The following is an 18,155-nucleotide window of genomic DNA, read 5'->3' as shown; positions in this document are numbered from 1 at the left end:
AATCTGAAAATCTAAGAAAAGTAATGAAATCACACCTTTAGGTAAAGTAAGAAAGGAGGAAAAAAAATCATATTTCAGACTCTTCTATTCAGACCATTCTTAGCAGAATAGAGTCTGAAATAGTACAAAAAACCTCAGCAGGGGTAAGCAACACACACATAGGTAAAGATTTAGCAAGGGTACAGTGGAATCTTGAGGGTGCGAATGTAAGGTATAAAGTGCCCAACCAACAGGGATAATCACAGCCTTGAGCAGATTGTAAAGTAAAGCCCAAGACGAGTGGGCTGCTGGCAGTCAAAATGCAAAGAAATTCTTCAAAAGCGATCAAATATTTTATGCACGTTATATTATGTTAGTGTTTCCATCAGTTTCTGCTGATTAAAAAATATTTCAGTAGCTCTTCAAAGCTAGAATACACTGACTGTTATGTGGCTGCTGCACATGCTATGCATCATTAAACCAAACTCTGCAATCCTTTCTTGCCATTATATCTAATGGTCCAGTACAGCTCCACCCCCCAAGAGTGATCAAAGATGTTGAGGCAAATTTGAAAAGTGTACACAAGTTCCACTTAAACACATTACTGATGTTTGCTATAGCATTTATACTGCTGTATGAATAGAAGGAGCAGAATTGTTGAAACAACCCTTTGGAGTTAACCAATCGCCTAATAAATAGAATTGCAACTGTCTACTAGAAAAAAATAAAATGAAATAAATTATTTCAATCTCAACAACAAGGTTTAATTGAAAGGTTTGCTTCTAGTTGAGATTTGCTGTTTTGGCGATGAAGCAACTTAGTTGTAGCTTCTTAGTGACTTAACCATCTGATCACCTCGTTGTCTCATAAATCATTTAATGCTGCAATAAACAAGTCTCACCGGTTATATACACTGCTCAAAAAATAAAGGGAACACTTAAACAACACAATATAACTCCAAGTAAATCCAACGTCTGTGAAATCAAACTGTCCACTTAGGAAGCAACACCGATTGACAATCAATTTCACATGCTGTTGTGCAAATGGAATAGACAACAGGGGGAAATCTTTGGCGATTAGCAAGACACACTCAATAAAGGAGTGGTTCTGCAGGTAGGGACCACCGACCAATTCTCAGTACCTATGCTTTCTGGCTGATGTTTTGGTCACTTTTGAATGTTGGTGGTGCTTTCACACTCGTGGTAGCATGAGACGGACTCTACAACCCACACAAGTGGCTCAGGTAGTGCAGCTCATCCAGGATGGCGCATCAATGCGAGGTGTGGCAAGAAGGTTTGCTGTGTCTGTCAGCGTAGTGTCCAGAGCCTGGAGGCGCTACCAGGAGACAGGCCAGTACACCAGGAGATGTGGAGGAGGGCGTAGGACTGCAGCAGCAGGACCGCTACCTCCACCTTTGTGCAAGGAGGAACAGGAGGAGCACTGCCAGAGCCCTGGAAAATGACCTCCAGCAGGCCACAAATATGCATGTGTCTGCACAAACGGTTAGAAACCGACTCCATGAGGATGGTATGAGGGCCCGACGTTCACAAATGGGGGTTGTGCTCACAGCCCAACACCGTGCAGGACGCTTGGCATTTGCCATAAAACCAGGATTGGCAAATTTGCCACTGGTGCCCTGTGCTCTTCACAGATGAAAGCAGGTTCACACTGAGCACATGTGACAGACGTGACAGAGTCTGGAGACACCGTGGAGAGCGATGTGCTGCCTGCAACATCCTTCAGCATGACCGGTTTGGCAGTGGGTCAGTAATGGTGCGGGATGGCATTTCTTTGGAGGGCCACATGGCCCTCCATGTGCTCGCCAGAGGTAGCCTGACTGCCATTAGGTACCGAGATCAGATCCTCAGACCCCTTGTGAGACCATATGCTGGTGCGGTTGGCCCTGGGTTCCTAATGCAGGACAATGCTAGACCTCATGTGGCTGGAGTGTGTCAGCAGTTCCTGCAAGAAGACATTGAAGCTATGGATTGGCCTGCCCGTTCCCCAGACCTGAATCCGATTGAACACATCTGGGACATCATGTCTCGCCCCATCCACCAACGTCACTTTGCACCACAGACTGTCCAGGAGTTGGCGGATGCTTCAGTCCAGGTCTGGGAGGAGATCCCTCAGGAGACCATCTGCCGTCTTATCAGGAGCATACCCAGGCATTGTAGGGAGGTCATACAGGCACGTGGAGGCCACACACTGAGCCTCATTTTGACTTGTTTTAAGGACATTACATCAAAGTTGGATGAGCCTGTAGTGCGTTTTTCCACTTTAATTTTGTGTATGTCTCCAAATCCAGGCCTCCATTGGTTAATAAATTTGATTTCCATTGATGATTTTTGTTGTCAGCATTTTTAACTTTGTACAGAACAAAGTATTCAATGACAATATTTCATTCATTCAGATCTAGGATGCGTTATTTGAGCTTTCCCTTTATTTTTTTGAGCAGTGTATATGCCCAGAACGTCTGAATGCATACTTCAACATTTAGCTAACACTGTCAAGGCAGTTGTTTGTGACATGCACATTGCATACGGTGATACTGCGATAATACTAAATTCGCAATTTATCCTGCAGTGAACATGGTAAATGCACTAAATTATAGTGCCTTTCTAGTCATATAAGCCAGTCACAATCACACACCAATATGCAACTTAGACATACAGTGCTTTGTCTAGGGATCCATCAACATGTGATAGGAGGATGCTGGGTTTGAACCCACAACTTTCAGATTGCAAGACAACTTCTCTAGGCACTGTACCACTCTGGGGCACATGACATATAACACGTGTGCAGATTGTTTGATTGTTCTGATAGCTCTGATAGCAGAGTTTTTTTGTTAGTTTCCTGTTTTCCTGTGTTGCACCTGAGAGGTGTCTCGATTGTTGCTGTTGCAGCCTGTTTTATGTCAAACATGTTTTCCATTGGCTCTTCATTTTTTCTAATACTCTTCTTTCTTTGTCATCTCATCATATCAAACTTTATCACCTCCACTTTTCTTCTGAATCCTTCTGAAAGCACATCCTTTCAGTGATGACGTACCCTGACACTGTGATACATCTTCTTTTGTTCAACATGACTTTTACCTAAATGAAAACAAAACATGCCAAATACTAAACTGTCATTGCTCTTTTTATTTTCAGACTTCTTCTAGTACTACTCTGTCCTTCTTATGGGTGATCGAGTATTACGTTACAATTTCAAAACAATTTCAAAACCACTAATAGTTCTGCATACCGCTGCTACAGCTTAAAGTTCTAGAGTTACCAGAGTCAGCCTTCCCTGAAATGTTTCAGCACATTAACAAGCTGACCTGGTCACTCTTTTCTCTTCATAACAAGAAAGGCAGTCGACTCTTGAAATATTTTGCGCCACCCATTACTTAAAATAATGCTGTTTTACACGTGTATAAAATAAATCTTTCAAATGATCTATTGTTTTACAGAATTCCATTTTATCTCATTAGTTGTGAATCAAGTGTTTTATTCTTGATTTCTCCAGATATCTTTAGCTGATAAAACATTTTTGTAATGCATTGTCATGAGTATATTAAACAGGTGAGTGTCACTTGTGTTCTCAATAATAAATAAATGTCATAGACAGCAGCATCTGCATAACCAATATTATTTTAGCGGCAGTAACATAGTGTTTGTTGTTTTTTGGCTTTAAAAGAAAAAGGATGTACATTTATTCATCTTGGTTTTAAACGTTTGTGTATTTTTACTCATTGACATACGGGCCCATGTCTATACCTCAGTAAATTTGTTCCCATACGGCTCTTTAATCAGATCAAAAATACATTTTGAAAATAACAACCTTTAAGTAGGTATTAAACATATTTTTCTGTATTAACAATGTTTTTTAATGTCACGATGTAATGTTCTAATCTTCAGTGTCGTGTTTTCAATAGATGTAAGCAGAAAATCATTATAATTAACAGAATGAAAGGCTTGAAAACATCAACCTGTGTGTAAAGAATCTATATAACGTGTTTCCCTTAATGATAGAGTTACTGATGTTACTGGAATAAATGAACCTTTAAATACTGTTCTGAATTATTTAGATGCACCTGTATATTGCTTCTGCATTTATAAAACAGTCAGTGGTGGTTCTTGCATAAACATTTCCTCCACCCATGATCAGAGTCAATATTTTACAAATCACAACCTTTTTTTAGAGAATCTGTAATAAATGGAGAATTTAGCCACATCATTCCAAACCATCAGTTTTATTTAGAGCAAAGATTTTCATGAATCTGAATGAGTGCTTATAAAACATTCTGTTCAATGCAAAATAAATCAGTTCAGGTTTTATCAGTCTAAGTATTTCAGATTTTGAACAACAGACAATCAAATGCAGTCTAGATTCCTGAAAAGGAAAAACGCAGCACATTTAGCACTCTAATACCAGACAGTAAATTCAGCTGCTTCAACCAGCCACGTTCCACAGCCATATTTTCTTACAGTCTTTAGACTGTGAGCAACCAGTGTTGTACAAGTTTATCCTAAACCAGAACTAGTTTTATGTTCGGGTCACACAGGTTAAAACTAAATTCATTTGTCTTTATTAAATAAATGTTATGAACTAAATTCATAGTCCAAACAAACTAGTTAGGTTCTCACCTAAACCCAGCAGGCTTATCTGAAGTTCTGAACCAGTTGTTCAGCTGTTGTCAACAAACTACAGGGATGAAAACTCAGAGCAACAGGCTGTGACCACACTGGTTAAAAAAATCATCCATCAGTCAATGTTCTAAAAAATGTGAATAATTTCATTAACGGAAGGAAGCAAAGACTTTCAAACCCCTAATTTTAGTCAAGTTACTAAATTATGAATATGTCTGAGAAAGGCAGGACATGGCAGGAATGCCTCCATTAAAGCCCTGCCTTGCTTATAACAGCCTTGTGTTTGATGAATTTACTGCAACGTTTAGTTCCTGTGGATATAGCTTTTGACTGGATAGAGTCTGAATAGCATTTGGTAAATTTCACCGCCTTTCCCTGGTGTTAGGCCTGTCTGTGTGCACGTCATCTATTAAGGCACAGATTCAATTTTGCAGCTCATTTTTCACCGACTGTTGGAAGCAGAACGGAGCAACTGAGAGGTGCTGAATGACGGCAACATTGTAAGAAGGAGGTGATAATTTGGGGACAGGCAGCTTTAGTGGAGTCCACCTGGACCACCACGTGATGTCGGCCTGCCATCTCGATTCATCATTCACTGCAACCTCACACACTGACAGCCCGCTGATGAGACTGAAACACACTTCACACTTCACACTGCGGTTGTTTGTCACAGGCGAATCTCAGCATGGTTGGTGGCTGTGTTTCAGGAGTGCACACAGTACGTGTGTGCATTCTGTGCACAGGCCGATGAGTATGAAGGCCTGTGCATGCATATTTAAAAGCGTTTCTGTTGTCATGAATTTGACAGTGACAGTCCCTCACACTGTTAGTGTCAGACAGAGAAATGCATTAGCAGATGCTGAGTGTCTAACACTCTGGGCTCATATGCAGCTGTCTTGATCATGTACGCTACACAGAATGACTGAAAATGCACTTTACAGAGTTCTGTGTCAATTCTGTACCCTAATTTATTTCATTTTGAAAACGTCTTTTGGAATAAAACTTGGGTCTATGTGTATAGTTATAAATTGGAAGCTTTGTTTGTACATCAAAATCTAAGTACACCTATTTTCACCTTTTTTGCAGTCTGTTTTCTTCTTATTAGCAGTTGATATTCTAGCAACGGTAATTTTCGTCTTGTAATGTTATCCTGTAATGTAATGAAGACTTTAGCAGAGCTGCTACAATGACTTGAATATCTCCAACATTTCGAACAAAAGCAATATACCCCTTGAACTTTTTCAAATTTTTCACTCTAAAGCCAAAACATGAATGTATTTTATTGGGATTCTACATGAGAGACCAACACATCAGAGTGCATATCATAAAGTGATGGAAAATGACGCTGTTTTAGAATCAGAATCAGAATCAGAATCAGAAAAGCTTTATTGCCAAGTACGTTTTTGGACATACAAGGAATTTGTTTTGGCGTAGTCAGTGCAATACAATACAAATTAAACAGTATAAACAAATCTACAATATAATATAAATATATGTGCACAGTTTTAAGTGAGTGAGAGTAAGTATAGAGCAGTATAAGATGCAAGAGCAATACAACAGTGCAGATGATCAGTGTGCAAGTATGGCAGTGCAAGTAAAGCAGGAGTCCAAGCTGAGCGTTAATGTAACGCATAGAGTTACAGTTTACAAGTGTCCTGTCAGCAAAAAAAAAAAGGGGGGGGGGGGGGGGGGGGAGGGGGAAGGGGGAGTGTCAGTGTGGTTTCCAGGCTTTGTTAACAAGGCTGGTGGCAGATGGGAAAAAACTGTTCTTGTGGCGTGAGGTTTTGGTCCGGATGGACCGCAGCCTCCTGCCAGAGGGGACAGTTTCAAAGAGTCTGTGACCGGGGTGGGAGGGATCAGCCAGAATCTTCCCTGCCCGCTTCAGGGTCCTGGAGGTGTAAAGTTCCTGGAGCGACAGTAGACTGCAGCCAATCACCTTCTCAGCAGACCGAATGACACGCTGCAGCCTGCCCTTATCCTTGGCTGTAGCAGCGGCGTACCAGATGGTGATGGAGGAGGTGAGGATGGACTCAATGATGGCTGTGTAGAAGTGCACCATCATAGTCTTTGGCAGGTTGAATTTCTTCAGCTGCCGCAGGAAGAACATCCTCTGCTGGGCTTTCTTGATGAGGGAGCTGATGTTTGGCTCCCACTTGAGATCCTGGGAGATGATGGTTCCCAGGAAGCGGAAAGATTCCACAGTGTCAATTGTGGAGTCACAGAGGGTGATGGGGGCAGGTGGGGCTGGGTTCTGCCTGAAGTCCACAACCATCTCCACTGTCTTTAGAGCGTTGAGCTCAAGGTTGTTCTGCACATCACCTTTTGTGAATAAATTACACAAAGTGGGACTAAAGTCAATTAATTATGTGATGTCTTGAGGCAATTGGTTCCAATGAATTCTATTCAGTGGTATCACAGTAAAGAGGGCTGAACACAAATGCAGGCCACACTTTTCAGACATCTTGTAACATAATTTTGAAACTCATTTTCTTCCACCTCACAGTGATACACTACTGTGTGTTGGTCTGTCACATAAAATCCCCCAAAAAATACTTTGTCGTTTTAATGTGAGAAAACGTGGAGAATAGGAGTGAATACTTTTGTAAGGCACTGTAAAGAGAAACGAAACCCACTTAGAGAAACAAAGCTGTCATCATTTTCCACAGATTCCTTCCTACTTCTACCAACGTGGCAGGTCTGTGCTACAGCTCCAATATGCTGCTCTCAGCTGTTGTGATTTTTATTCTGAAGGCTATGACATCTTTTTTGTGGCTGTCTGCTTCAAAATGGAGAAGTGTAAGAAAACAAAGATGTCTTTAACACCTGGAAATGAACTCATTAACACACTTTTAGCACTATGCTTAAAATATGCTAGTTTGCAGAGTGAAAATGCCTTCCAACTATGTCTTCCTCTTATTTCTCTAAAAGAACTGGGAGAAAAAAACTGGGAAAATTTTTCCACATTATCCCACATGGAAATGGAGTTGGACCACATGGTTTTTCCAGTGCCACACATTCACAAACTGTAAGAAAGTTGGGCTCACTGAGGACATGTTCCGTGATAGTAAAGCTACTGATTAATAGAGTAATCCTCTTCCTCCCTGAGCCACATCTGCTTTAGTTCAAAATACGGCAAGACATAAAGTCAAAACCTGTAGGCTAATCAAACCTTTGCCCTGCGAGGGGAAGCAGCAGACCGGCACAGAAGGCCTGACAGAGTCCCAAAGTTTCTACATGGTTACACAAAAAGCTTTTAATACTGCTGAAGGAATAACAGCAATATTTTATTAAAAGGGATTAATAGAGGCCAGAGAGACCTTGGTGCTGCAAAATTTCACTTCAGTGTTTTTCCCCTTTTCTTTAATCACATTGGATATTGTTGTTGAGACATTTTCATTATGCTTCATGGATTTCTTCCATTGTTTTAAATTGTTCCAAATGATCACGCTACACGTAAAAAATGTTTCATGTCTTGCTAATTTGTTGCCTCCATGTTACAAGGTAATCCAGCAGGAAGCTTTTCTCCCATCTGGATCACCATCCAGAGCCCCAAGTGTGCTGGCAGACCCAAAAACCGGGACGGGTCTGTGACAGTTCTTGAAAGATGAAAAATGAAGCACTCGAATAAAAAAGTTAGGGAAGGGTTTTTTCAGACAATTCCATTTGCCACAGAAAATAATGGCTCTGTGTTTTTAATTAATTAAGACAATAAATAAAGAATCATTAGCAGAGTAGAAGCTGCAGTAAAACAAATTAATGCTGGATGGATGGAGGGTTGGATGTTTTTAATTCATTTTATTGTCATATTGATACTTGTGGTTTTAATGAGGAAATTCAGGAACTAACTCATAAGCTTAAAGACAATGAACACTTTCAAACAGGGCTTCAGGAAGTTCAAAAACCTTTCCTCTAAGTAAAAGTGAACAAAAGCCATGGTCCTGACAATATCTCTGGTCTCTTCATGAAATCTTGTGCTGATGAGCTGAGACCTGTCTTTCAGTACATCTATAACAAATCACTACAGACACAACATATACTGAGACATGTTGTAGTTGTTCCTGTCCCTACAACTGTACCCTACAACTTTTGGTGATTTCAGACCAGTAGCTCTGACCTCAGTTTTAATGACCGTTGTTGAAAAACTGGTCAGAGGTGCAATTTTAAAACAAACTGAGTATATCTGGAACCCCAGGCAGCAGTCTACATACAAGCCTCACTAAAGAGTAGAGGATGCTGCACTCACTCTGTTAAATGTACTTTTGAAACATTTGAACCTTAATGGCCAGACAGTTATTTGGGGATCTTTCCTTGGCTTTCAATACAATCCATCCTCACCTTTTATTCAAAAGGCTCCTGGAACAGTTTCATTTAGGGAACAATCTGGTAGATTCTTGATTGTTTAACTAACAGGACACACAGAAGGAGAATAAATGGTGTCCTCTCACACTTACAGCACACTGACAGGTCACTCCAAGGTTGCGTGCTGTCAGGCCACGGAGCTGAGTCCAGGTTTGTTGTGTGGTGTGGGTGTTGTGCTTCACTTTCTCCACCAGGGTGCAACAGGCAGGAAGAGGAGCTTCAAATACTGCTGAGACCTTGGAGGAGGCGTCAGATTATTAACTCAACTAGAGTGGTAATCAGACCAGCTAACCTTGCCCTGTCTTTGTCCTGACTTGTCAGGCAGCTAACCCTAGCTCTGTTTCCACTTTAAGGTTGCTGTCAGCTGATCCCTGCCCTGGATTACCCTCAATGTTCTGTCTTGCTTCCTGCTGGCTGAGTGCAAGCCCTCTTCCTGGATAACCCGCTGTAGTTCCGTCTCCTAACAAGCTGGTAAACTCATCAATGAATTTACCACAGTCTAAGTATCTCCCTGGATCCGCTGGACCAGATCAGAGTCACTCCTCGCTCTACGTGCCCTGCCTGTAACCCTCCAATGCCTTAGACCAACTGGAGAAACCTGCCAACCTCAGTCTCCGTGGTTTGCTCACTCCTCCCCAGCCTCATCATAACCACCAAGAAGTAAGCATTATTGCATCTTCATCATTCAAGATCATTTAGCGGATATCCTCTCTCTCTTACTGAGCCAATCCCAGAACGCTGAAGGCTATGGAGTCCTGTTCCTGCGAAAAAACTCCATCTCAATAAATCTGTTAAAATCAGTTCCGTTTGATTTGAGCTGCACTAGTCTCCTGGGTCTGGGTTAAATATGATTGCGTGCTGTCACCTTTCTGGTGATTGTTCTTGACACAAATGTGTCAGCGCAAACATGACAATAGATTTATTATAAAGCATGCTGATGATACTGTTGTCAAATTTAAGGGAGACTGAAGTCATTTTCTACCACTTCTTCCAAAGTGTGTTGTGGTGCCCCTCCCCCAACAAGACAAATTCAATTACAATACAGATACTTTATTAATCCCAAAGGGAAATTAAATGTTGTAGATCATATTACACAGGTATCTTCAAAGTAACACCGAGGTATTTATACTCCTCCACTTCTTCTCCCATGATGGAAATAGCGTTTGACCTATTCTTGCTTTTCTTAAAATATATTCATCAAATCAAAAAGTTTGAACAGCAACTTTCTCTAGCCTTGTACAGCAGATAGCGTTTTCCATTTTTTTTTTTTGTATTATAATTATCCTTTGCACAGTGAACTTCAGCTTTTTCCCTCCGCATGGAGATTCTTTGTCCCAAAATCTAGAACACAACATTATAAAAACAATCTTGATCCAGCAGGTGTTGAATCGAATATGATGTACTGACACTTTAAATGGACTGTATGGTACAGGTCTGTTTTTTTTTTTTTTTTTCTTTTGTCCTTCCTCGAATGTCCTCGAATGTCCTGATTGGTGCATCTTTTGTACTCTAGGCCGAGTAAACGGATCTCATTCTTATCTCACTGTAAGGCAAATCTACCTTTTGGATATTAATAGTCTAACCTGAACCTTAACTCGTTTTGTACCAGAACAGAAAAAAATAAGCATTTCAAACGAACAGTTCCAGACCACACTAACACCTTCCCCACTTCCAGCTCCTCTGCTCCAAAATGAACCATTAAAGGTAATTAAATTCACATAGACCCAATTAAATGAACATAACATTTTCCTTTTTAGTAGAAGACATTTAAACACCTATACAGAATTGACCTAAATTCTACTTTTACCTAAAACGAACTGTTGAGTAACAATGTTAGTAATGAATTAAAATAATGAACCAGCTTGTAACCTCAGAGAAATAAATGGATGCATCTCTAATATTAACACATTTATTTGGCATATTTGCAGCAGCATGATTTTTGTAAGGCAAAAATGTTTATAAGGAAGAATTCTGAATTGGCTAAATAGATTCATTATAAAGAGACATTGTAATGGATTGTGATCTATTTAAAATAAATTGCCTAAATAATTTATTTGGTAGACTATTTAGATGAAATTGTTCGATGTGAATTTTCTAAATTAAGAACGTCGCAGATTGTTTATGGATGTTTGTCTGTTTTGATTAGCATTGTTGGTTTATATTTTATAATGTTTTGGGTTTTTTTTGTATGTACCTCACGGGTTGCTGTAGTTAATGAGGGCTGGCCCTATAAAGGCTTGTAGAATCATTGTGCCAATGAATGACTTGAACTGACAAGATACTTGGCACAGGGAAATGAATGAACACTTAGTGTTCCCCAGTGAAAGCAGCGAGGTACGTTTTGTTTTGTTGTTTGTATTGTAAGTTTATGTTTGTATTCTAATATTTGTATATGTTTTAGTTTTCACAGTGTTTGAAGGACTGAGGTGACTGAGGGAAAATAAAATGCTAAAATCACCCGTCGAGACTGGCTAATTAATTTAAGTGCTGGGGAGCTGCTACAGCCTTATTTCAGTTACATATATCTTTCATTTTTACAGATAAATATGACCCAGAAATGCAGCTCCTTCTTTGGCATGTGTGGTAATATTTTCCAATATTAATATTTCTCTCCAATAAGATGATCCATACCTTTAACATTTTCTGATAGTTGTGCTCGTGGACTAGATTTCTCTGTAAATGTAGGTTCCCACTGCGTTTTGTGTTATGAATAACACAGCTGAGATAATAAAGGCTCCATTGTTAAAACTTACCGTTTTTAATGTTTGAGTCTTTAATAACAAAATTATTACTATTTGCCTATTTAAAAGCAAGATGACCTGCTGATTTTGCACCTTAACCACATTTAAACAGGGTTTAAACAGACAGGTTTGCAGAAAGGTCTGTTTGCTCATTTCTGTTTAAAAAATAATAAATAACATTCTTTCATAAAGAAAGAGAGAGACAACCATCCTGTTGTCCTTTCAAGAGGAAAACATGTATGGTTATGTTGTTTCTACACTTAACTGTTCCTACACAGATTCCAGCATGCTTAAGCTGTTTCCTAATATCTGTTATGACAGAAAATGAAGACAAGAGAAAAGGCACCACAATTAGTGGGAGCGGTCTGAACTACCAGACTATGATATGGAGCCATGATAAAACTGAGAACAATAAAACCACATTAATGATGATGGTACCAGCCAGTGTTCATGTGAGCAGCTGACATTTACAGAGCAGGAAGGGGATGGAATCCTGTCCTGCTGTCAGGAAGAGCTGGATTAGACAAAGACAACATGGACACCATCAATTTTACCAATAATGACTTTCTAAATACATTTTTGACAACATCTGAGTCTCAAAGCAGCTACGTTGTTTCATACTCTATTATTAAGGCAAAGAGGTTGGTTTGAAATTGTGTCTGGAAGCAAAAAACATCCGCAGTGATGGTTTGGTTATCAGAAGAGCGCCACCCATTGTTCTTTTAGAGAAGCTTGAGAGACACCAGTTCTGTGGTTATAAACCACTACTATTCACTACCAAGGCAATTTACCCAGCTAAATTACAACCTAATTCCAGCTTTCAAACTCCCAATGTTATCTCCCACAGAGCACCACGGTGTGTATCTGTCATAGAATCTTTGACTGCAACATGCCGACTATCTGCTGTTTGAGCTGATACTGGCATTAAAATTCATCTCAATACTTTTGAAAAAACTTGGCTGTCCACGTGAATCTACAAAACAACGTATAGTTGTGATTAAAAATCAGTATCATCGGTACGATATGCGACACTGATTATTAAAATGTTTAACACTCACCTGTGTCCTCTCACTTCTCTTGTGTTCTTCCCTCATGTTTGCATCAAAATCTATTTTTTAAATAAAAGCAATTAGATTATGGTACACATTTTTCTATTTTTGTTAAAACTTTATTTTTATTTTTTGAATATGGAAGTAATGAGATAACTGACACTGCTAAATTCTGCTAAATTTCAAAAGCACAAAGATATTAACAGAAAAAACTAAAGAATAAAAAAAAAAAAATAAAGATTTATAACAGAAGAATATAATCAAACTGACTGACAATATTGTTTGATTATAAGCAAGTCACTTTCATGGTAATACTTTTCTTCATCATCATGATTTGCAGCAAACAGTTGACATTTACCACGAATGCAATCCTTGTTCTTGTACTAAAAGTACAAGAACTAAAAGTAATGATATTAATAAAATTAATAAAAATGTGTATATAGATGCAGGACTCCTGTCTCTTTCTTTGCAGATTACTGTGACGCACAGATCCTTCTCCATCCAAGAAGATAACGGCTGCATCGTAAACGTATTGTGCCAACTCCATTTAGACAATTAGACAAGTCTTCCAATTAGTTAATACATGTAAATAAATACATATATGCAGATGGATACTATTTAGCTAAACAGATCTTACTGCGGTCCACCTATGATTTATATTCAGTGCTTGACTTTTTAATTGATGTTTAATTGTTCTCATTTAAATTGTCCCTTGAATATGAGAACTATAATTTACAGGAAACAAAGTGTGTTATGAGCAGTGTCCTGCAGCGCCTTTATAAAAGAATAACTAATATTTTCTTCTTAGTTTTATGCTTTGCTGGTGTCTGATATTGGATTCAGTGCTAAGAACAGAAACAGAAACTCTCTGAAACTCATTTATTTAATTTACCTCTTTTTTTTATCAGAACCACAATAAATTTGCTAATTTCTCTGATTAGCTTTTATAGCATTTTTTCTTTTTCAAAACCACCAAAATCTCACAGATTTAAGAAAAAAACGTTTTTCCTGACTGTACAAAACATATAAACACTAACTTAGAAATGAACATAAAATTGTATCATACTGTAAAAATGGTTAATTAAAAATCCATTAAAATCCTACAAATGGCCAAGTACATTCAAGCATCAGTGCTAATTACATTGCCTATAAAATAATAACTGGGATCTGATTCTGATCAAATGTAGCAGCGGTTTTTCCACATTTATTGGTTTTTAATCTCATTTAGTTCAATTTTCACTAAGATTTAGCTGAAAAAAACTAATCAGCCACAACAAATAAAAGCTATTGAATTTTTTGGCTTGTTTTGGTTGATTAATTTGGTCATATTAATTTGATATGGATCCACAAAGAAGAACAAGTGACAACAAGTGGGCTTTGATGTTCCACAACAAATCCTGGACATTCAGGACATATAGACTACAGAACAAATCCCTACTCCAGTGTGTTTCTCTTTGAAATTCTCACTGCGCAGAATGTCTCTAAAAAGAGACATTCAGAGAAATCACATTTTTCATCTTCTCTGATTTATTATGAAAAACCCGATTAGACATTTTCCACTGGATCCTGCATCAGTCACGGTGACAGAAACATCCAAAAGATGTTCTCATTCAAAATATCAGGAGGTGAGCAGATCTTGGTCGTTATGTTGACTTGCTGCTCTTATTTTTATCAATTAGAAATGTTTAACTCATTGCTGTGGTATTTTACATTTCTACACTTTGTGCGCTAGCAGTGTACATATTTTCATCTATGTAAACTGCAGTCAGCACACAGCTGCATCTCTTTGTTATGCGTTCGAATGGATGAATTAATAATGGCTTATGTTGTTTCTGGATTATTACTGTTTTTCTATTCCCTGCAATCATAAAAAAATAAAGATCATTAATTCTACACAGAACAGTTAAAAAGTGAAAATAAATTTAAAAAAGGACCTAACTGAAAAAATCCAAGGTGGAAAAATCCTAAAGTACAGCTCTTAAAAAACTATGAGAGCCTTTTCTGAAATCAGCATCTCCGCATAAATGATCATTCCAATATAAGCATAGATCAATTTACACAACAAGGAAGTGATCAGGTGAGCACCTGAACCTGGCAGTGGTGTAAAAGACTGGTGGAGAGGATGCAGAAAATCAGGATTATCCCTACAAACACCGATTTCTAAAACATTGGTAGTGTTTTTTAAATGTGTCTTTTCTTTGCATTATTTGTGGTCATTTAAGACGATCAAAGATTTCAAATTATTTAATGATTCTGGTTCAAAGAATTAAACAGAAATTGTAATTTTACTAAAACACACACCTTAAAAACATTAGAGAAACTACATATTTTAAAGTGGTCTCCCCTATTTCATCCAAAGGTGACTGTATTTATTTCTGAATAGATTTGTGGTCATCTTGTCATCTAGTTTCATTTCCATCTAATTCGACCTCTTTTAGTTGATTTCAACTATTGTTTCCTCAGCAGATTTCTAACTTCAAATGATGACGGGTCCCTCTTGAAAATAAATTATCATCTTCCTGCACACTTTGCAGCAGATCCCTGCTTCTACAGCATTCCAGTCAACTGGATTTAAACTTTCCAACCATATGGTCACACCAACTGTCTTTTTTGTTCTTGGCATGGGAAGGACTGGACATTATTCAGAGGACAATCTGAAGAAACCAAAAGCTTTCCATACATTTACATACTGAAATGAACAGCTTCATGAAAAGCGCAGAAGTCGAGCGCAGACTCCCACTGTCAGAAAATGCACAGCCGTGTGAATAACGGACGGACACAGAGCGCACATCTCTGCTGTGTTCTTGAAAGCCTGAGACATAGCTGTTTTACCAGGCCTTATAGATGGTAAATAAGATGCTGAAGAAACGTACCGGTTCTGAAGGTGAGCTGCAGAGAGTCTGCTCTAACCAGCGCTGGAAGGTGCCTGAAAGATGCGCTGCTCAATTTCAAGAAAGCGCATCGGAGTGGAGAGAGATGCTTCCTCTCTGTTCATTCCTGCGTCTGCCTGCTAAAGGGGACATCCGCCACTGTTTTAGCTGCACAATGAAAATGAATAGAAGGAGGAGGAGCAGGAGGAGGAAGAGAAAGAGGAGGAGGAGGGATGACAGGCCGGGGCAACTTGGCAGAACTTAGCAAAGCCTGAGGTCCAGAAATTCATCATACAACACAAAGAGAGATAGATGTTACAATGTAGAGACAGAGGTCATCACTCTAATGTAAAAGCTCCAACAACAAGAATGCTGGAATATCTCAAATTTGGCATTTAAGAAATGGTCCATCTGTTTCTCTCCAGCTGTTCCAAAGTGCTGGTTAAGAGAGATTCTTATTAGTACATGACCTGAGGTTTTATATCATTTCCATCCTATTACATATTATATCTGTTATGACTTGTGAGATATAGGACCCCAGAATGCAGACGAGCAGGCAGCGTGATGGTAAGTGAAAAAAGGTTTAATAACAAAATCTCACACTCAGCAGGAGGCAGGAACAAAACAACACGATCAAAAAAACAAGACTTGGTTTGAGAATGTTTCCGCAATCAATGACAGAACAGGTGTGTATATATGGAGCATGGTACAGGTGGAAAACAAAACTGATTAACATGGTGCAGGTGGACCGAATAAACTTAATTGACAGACAGAACAAAATGTGGCTGCAGCAAAAACAGAGACTCTTGAACACAAACTAACAGAAACTAGAAAAAACATGAAGCAAAAGCATAACCAGATTCGAAAACCAAACTTGACAAAACATGAACAAGACGACAAAACTAAAGCATGACCAGGAAAATAACAGAAGCATGATTCAAAATCTAAGAAGAATAATAACAAAAGAACGAGTCAAAACCTTAACTGTGAAAAACATAAGAAAAAACCAGAAACCAAAAACCAAACAACCCCAAATCATAACAATATCAGGGATACAAACACAAAGCCTTTAACACACAAGAAATAACTAGTTTCCATATCTAATCACCTTCAGTTTTATTGTATTTATGGTTCACCTCTGATGGCTTCTTTGTTTAACAGTAATCCAGACACTGACAGCAAATAATAAATACTCTGTTCTAGTTATAACTTCCACTCAAAGCACTTTAACATTACAGATACATTCATACTCAAATATATAGTACTGAAAAACAACTTAGGCGGCAGTATCCATGAATACTTCAACATGTGGCAGTGAACAGGTTGATAAGTACTTTTCCCATTGAACCACAAAAACAAGTAGATACAATCTCTAAATTGGACTTACTGTATATTGCGTAGTATTTGTGATGATAGCTGCTACTGAAGAAGCTACTTGAAGGGAGACCTCAGGGAGAAAGACAAGAAAAAGAGACAGCAAGTATGGAAATATTCAATAAAACTGCCAAGTTTGTTGAAACTGACTGAAAATGTAGATTCAAATTGTAGGCTTTCAATATACAGCAGTTCATGCTGTATATTGCAGAGTTGATCAACGGGCAGATGAAAGAAAAATAGCCCTGCTGCTCACCATCGCCGGCACAGAAACAATACAGGTCTTCAATACTTGCGTTTCCTCAACCTGAGGACAAAGACAAGTATGATGAGGTCACAAACAAATTTGATAAGCACTGTCTGTCAAAGAAAAATGAAATGTACAAGAAGTATGTCTTTCGCTCACGCTTACAGCATCCAGTTAATCCATTTGATACTTTTCTCACAGACCTTAAGATTAAAGCTCAGTCCTGTAAATTGGTGATCTCAGAGACTCCATGATAAAAGATCAAATAGTGTTCAGAACTCATGAGAAGACGTTCAGGGAGAAACTCTTCAGGGAAACAGAATTCATGTTGGACAGTACGATAAAACAAATGTCAAACCAGTGAGCTAGCATGGCAACATGGACTGACCTTTAGACAGCCTGCTCAAGGAACAGTGCAACAAGAAAATGAGACATTAAATGCTGTGTCAATTAAAATAAAGCAAATGCAGCCTTATTATGGAGCAAATTAAAAAACAATGACAATAAAAACACGACCAACGATAAAGAAATGTTCACTTGCAAGAGAGGTGGTGAGAAACAAAGACCAAGACAATGTCCTGCCTATGCAAAAACAATTGCAAATGTAAAGGACAACACCATTATGCAAAAATGTGCCTCACCAAGACTCTCTGTGGCAGCTGGTTTTAGCAGACAGCGCTCTGTAGAGCCAACAAGAAGGTAAAAGCCTAAACAGTTTGCGTGCAGGGTGTGTGGGGTTTGTGTGGGGTCTGCAGAGATTTTCTGATCTAGGGAGAAGATGCTCCCCAGCCTCAACTTGCTGCTGCCGGTCCTTCAGGAAGCTGGTGATCCACTGATGGATGGTGGAGGCAGGGACCTTGACCTGAGTGAGGTTCTAGGAGAGGATGTCTGGGGTGATGATG

The 18,155-nt window shown here is 38.9% G+C and overlaps 1 protein-coding gene across 1 annotated transcript in view; it reads right to left on the bottom strand.

Moving 5' to 3' along the window:
• The window catches only part of mpped1 (metallophosphoesterase domain containing 1), a 165,330-nt gene extending 149,508 nt beyond the window's left edge, over nucleotides 1–15,822 (bottom strand). Inside the window, exon 1 of the mRNA XM_047389294.1 lies at nucleotides 15,636–15,822. The gene's annotated coding sequence lies outside the window, so the exon portion shown is untranslated. The remainder of the gene's footprint in view (nucleotides 1–15,635) is intronic.
• Nucleotides 15,823–18,155: the final 2,333 nt, after the last annotated feature.

This window comes from Girardinichthys multiradiatus, chromosome 17, assembly GCF_021462225.1.
Source record: "Girardinichthys multiradiatus isolate DD_20200921_A chromosome 17, DD_fGirMul_XY1, whole genome shotgun sequence".
NCBI classification, from domain to species: domain Eukaryota; kingdom Metazoa; phylum Chordata; class Actinopteri; order Cyprinodontiformes; family Goodeidae; genus Girardinichthys; species Girardinichthys multiradiatus.
Note: the sequence above shows the minus strand (reverse complement) of the source record. Positions and strands in the feature narration are given on the sequence as shown.